This window comes from Amblyomma mixtum, chromosome 5, assembly GCF_055824585.1.
Source record: "Amblyomma mixtum isolate Tamu chromosome 5, ASM5582458v1, whole genome shotgun sequence".
Classification (NCBI taxonomy): Eukaryota; Metazoa; Arthropoda; class Arachnida; order Ixodida; family Ixodidae; genus Amblyomma; species Amblyomma mixtum.
In genome coordinates, this window is record NC_143016.1 from 146298628 (window position 1) to 146303331 (window position 4704).

General features: G+C 46.8%; 1 pseudogene; it reads left to right on the forward strand.

Annotated features, from left to right (window-relative positions):
• The first annotated feature begins 3223 nt into the window (after positions 1-3223).
• LOC149344013 (uncharacterized) lies at positions 3224-3920 on the forward strand (annotated as a pseudogene).
• Positions 3921-4704: the final 784 nt, after the last annotated feature.

The window sequence follows — 4704 nt, forward strand, 5'->3', positions numbered from 1 at the left end:
AATCTCGTCCACCATGAACGCTGTCTCCCTAGTTCAGTCACCGGCTGAACTTGCACAGTCCCTGGAAGAGATAGGCAGAGGTCTTGAGCGCCGGTTTACGGCTCTTCTTCCTTCTCCTCAGAGATTTCTTGCCACTGTGGACGATTTCGAGGAGGTCACCCTCACTGAGCTCTTTCGAACACTGTATCCCGCCTTCCACCCGCGGCCCCTGGCCCTGATGGTGTGACTTCTTCTATGATTAAAATTTTGTTCGAGGAATCTCCCACCGACTTACTGGCGCTTATAAATTACTCTCTTAAGGGGCCATGGATTCCAAATGAGTGGCGTTTAGCAAAGATTATCCCGTTGCTTAAAAAGCAGGGAGATGGTTATGTGTTAGACAATATAAGGCCTATTTCTTTAACTTCGAATCTCGTTAAGTTAATTGAGAGGGTGTTGCATGGTAGAATAATGTCTGTTATTTCAGAGGCTGGGTTGTTGAACCCTTGCCAAATTGGTTTCAGACCAGGATGCTCTATATGGTGTGCCCATACCGATCTGGAGAGCCACATACAGTTAGCTCGGCGCCGAAATCAATACGCAGCGCTTGTTACTTTAGATGTATAAGCCTATGACAGCGTTGAGCACAGGACGCTCTTGCAAAGACTGCAGGCAGTAGGACTTCGGAGATACTTTGTGGCTTGGGTTGCTGAATTCCTTGCTGACAGGGAATTTTACTGCTTCCAGAACGGTGTTTCATCAAGCAAATTTCGACAATCGAGAGGAGTGCCCCAAGGGGTGGTCCTCTCCCCTGTACTTTTTAACATCTTACTCAGCAGTATTCCCTGCAGTCCTCAGGTGTCCACCTATGCGTATGCTGATGACATCGCCTTTTTTGCTTCAGAGAACATTTCCTCTTTGTACCAGTCCTTACAGTCCTACCTCAATGTCCTAGACCAATGGTTAGGAGACATTAATCTGTCCCTTAATGTCAATAAATGTGCTTTATTGGTTTTTCCGCTCTCTCGTCCAGTTAATATCTCTATTGTTTACCGGAACCATGTAATTCCTCAAGTGCAAAGTGTCAAATACCTCGGAGTAATTTATGATCCTTCTCTTTCCTGGGCAGCCCATATCGAGCAGATCACTGTGAAAGGAGTCCGAGCAGTCGGTATGCTGCGCAGGCTGAGCAGTGTTCGTTCTGGCATGAGAAGGCACTCACTTCTTATGATTTATAGAATGTACGTCCGTCCAGTCTTAGAGTTCGGCTGTGTTTTATTCTCTGGTGCACCAGCATATAAACTTCGCCCCTTGATTCTCTTGGAGCGGGAGGCATTGCGCCTTTGTTTGGGCCTTCCAAAATTTGTGGCGAATTCCGTTTTGTACCTGGAAGCGCGTACTCCATCATTGACTTCTAGATTTCGGCTCTTAACGGAGAAAACATTCGTAAGAATGTGCGATTCTTCGCTCCATGCCTCCAATTTGATCTTCCTTCGTCAGCCTAGGCTATTTTTCAACGAAACCTGGTCTCGTTTCCGTACCCCTCAGATATGTTTGGTGCAATCCCTCCTGGACCCCTTAAACGTCCGCATTTCGGACATCCGTCCGGTATGCGCCAACTCATCTATTCAGATTGTCTTCGATGACATCTTTCCAAAACATGCAAAGTTAATGCCTTTTCATTTGCTCAGCGGTTTATTGCAGGATTACCTGCTGTGCTTTAAATCTCATGTGCTCATAGCGACAGACGCCTCACAGTGTGAAGAAAAGGCCGGTGTTGGCATTTACTCCATCTCCCTTGACTGGTCATTCTCACTCCGCCTTCCCGATTACACCCCTATTTATTTGGCCGAATTTCTAGCAGTAGTCTTAGCATTGCACAAATTAAACAGCTCCTTGTCTTCTGTCATAATTATGACAGATTCATTATCGTTGTGTTCCTCTCTCACCGCGCCTACAACATCTCAGGCACTTCGGTTACTCAAATGCTTGGTTCCACCCCACGTGTGTTCATTACGGTTGGTCTGGGTGCCTGGGCACAGAGGAATCCATTTGAATGAGGTTGCTGATACCCTGGCGAAGGCATCTCTTCAAGGCCCGGTCGTATCTGTGCTTCCACCCAGCGCATATATTACCGCGGCCAGGTTTCGCAGGTATCTCTGCTCTTGAAAGAATTCGCAGCATGAGCTCTGACCTCCTCTCCCGAATTCCGGCATCTCCTTTACCCGTGGTGCAGTAAAGGATGGTGATCACGCAAGCTTGAGGTTTCCTTCACTCGTCTACGTTGTCGCGTGCCTCTTTTAAACTTCTACCTTTATAGATCTGGTCTGGCGGTCTCCCCATTGTGCCCGTTCTGCGGAGAACCCGAAACGATAGATCATTTCTTGTTGACCTGCCGCCGTTTCTCCTCTTTACGGAGCCGCCTGCTGGAGCTTCCGTTACGACAGCTTGGTCTAAGTCTGTCAGCTGGGGTTGCTCTGTCTCTTGGGGCTTCCTCCCTTGGGCACAGCAACTGGAATGTGCTCTCCGCCATGCAAAACTTCCTTACAGACACTAAACGGCTGCCGTCTTAAGCTCTGCTCTTTCTCATGATCAATATTTCTCTGGAACGAAAGCTTTCTGAAACGTGGAATATTTAGCCCCGTTCTCTATTTCAGTCACCGATCTCACAGCATTTGTTTAACCTATTTCAATTACACATCTGAGATCCTTTCATTTATTTCCTAATTGCTATTATTATCATGATTATTTTATTTTTCCCCACCATTATTTTCTTGTTTAACATTTTGTACACCTATCAGTTGCCGCCTGTGTCTTGGCCAATCCCCCGCAGTGGGTATGCGCCATTTTCTAGAGGACAACAACAACAACGAAAAGCAGGCTGCTGAAGCGGTAATGAATTTATTTCTGTGAGGGATGAAGCCTGTCAAGCGGTTATTGTGGATCTTTTTTGATCGCGTATGGTTTCTGTGTAGCAAAAGCTGAAATATAGTCATTTACTCATTCATTCAATATGCTCCTAATGTGGATGAGCAAAATTTGGAGGCCATAGTTCCAGAAACTGAAGCTGCTTGCAGTGGCTGCAGTCCTGTGGCATTTGGCAGCAGTGAAGATGCTCAGTGTGATTCTGGCCTTCGACGTGTTCACGTAAGAAACATGGCATATCCTGAGTCAGGGGCGGGTTTAAAGACTGGGTCTTGATTTTGAATAGTTATTGTGATTTTATTGTTTCCAGGTGTCAACAATGACATAAGATGGACACTCGTCCTTCAACAGTGAATTCACGTTCATTTCTTAGCTGGCGGATGGGCATGCCTCATGTAACATTAGCCATAAGGAGGTGTGCACTACAGGCATGGGCAGGTTTTGTACGGCTTTTACTGACAAAAGCTGTGGCGCTTTGTATACACAGCCCATTTTCGGTGGTCACAGCTCACTTTGCGAAGATGAAGACAAGTTTCATACCTTAACAGCTGTTAGTTTCAGTATTTTTGGTTTTCTTTTAAGCGTTTTGCCACCCATGAGAAGGGCTGTGAGCGAGTTGTGTACTGATGACAAACTTCTGCTATTTCTGATGAAGTTAAGGCATGGCATGCCATTCTGTTCTTGGAACACTTTTTGATGTACACAGAACTACCGGAGCACGCATCTTCAAGGCAATCCTTGTGAATTTGAATGCTGCTACAAAAAGTGGGGTTTACTGGCCATCACGAACCGTTATTCAGTCAATAATGCCACCCGCATCCAAGGAGCACTACCCGAGTTGTAGAGTAATAATTGACTGCACAGAAAATGAAACTGAAATCCCACACGGAGTGGAAAAACAGGACCTATGGTATTCACATTACAAAAGCAGGCATAACATCAAATATCTAATCGGTATTGCACCCAGTGGACTCGTAACTTTCGCAAAGTGGCTCTACGTACAGAGTGAAAAGTAGCGGTGACAATGGGCAGCCTTGCCGCACGGATGCTCTAACGGCAATTCTGTCTGTGAGCTCCTGGTTAACAACCAGATTCGTGGTGTAGTTACTATAGGCTCCGTGCGGTTACCCAGGCGGCAGCACTGTCCGTGAACAGGCAGCGCTACCTAGCGGCCGCCAGATACACTGCGGAAGGAGACGTGCGCCCATCTCACGTACGGCCAGGGAAGATTTGGGAGCGCAGTCATGTGCCGGAATTCAGTTTTTACATCCGTGTGTCGCCATTTCCTGAATTTATAATTGAGCACACTTCATTGTGGGTATTCACGCCTTTTTCGTCGTCTGTGAGCGTTTGCGTTGTGCGCGTATGCATGCTTTTCAGCAGCAGCATCCCGCAAGCACCATGTCAAGCGGCGTACCTACGATAATTACAGCAGGTTTCAGCGACCTGAAACATCTGGATAGCTTGTTTCGTGGCGCAAACCTGCACAAAGGACGGCTCCTTGAAGCTGGTCATGTGTACGATGTGCGGTAGTGGCTGCAAGCGGAGTGCTTTTAATTGTAGAGGCAGTCCACCCTTTGAGCACAGTGAAATGTCCTATGCATTGCATAAACATGCAGAAATTCCACCAAGCTCTTCTGGACATACTCTGTGTAGGTTGCGTGGCCCTCTGCTGCAGGGGTACCAAAAATACATAGCAATTCCACCACAGGATGTCGTCACTTTGTTTGAACAAACACGTGTGAACAGAATCACCGCAACAGAGGTGCGACAGATGTTTATTTTCAAAGCAGAGAAAAA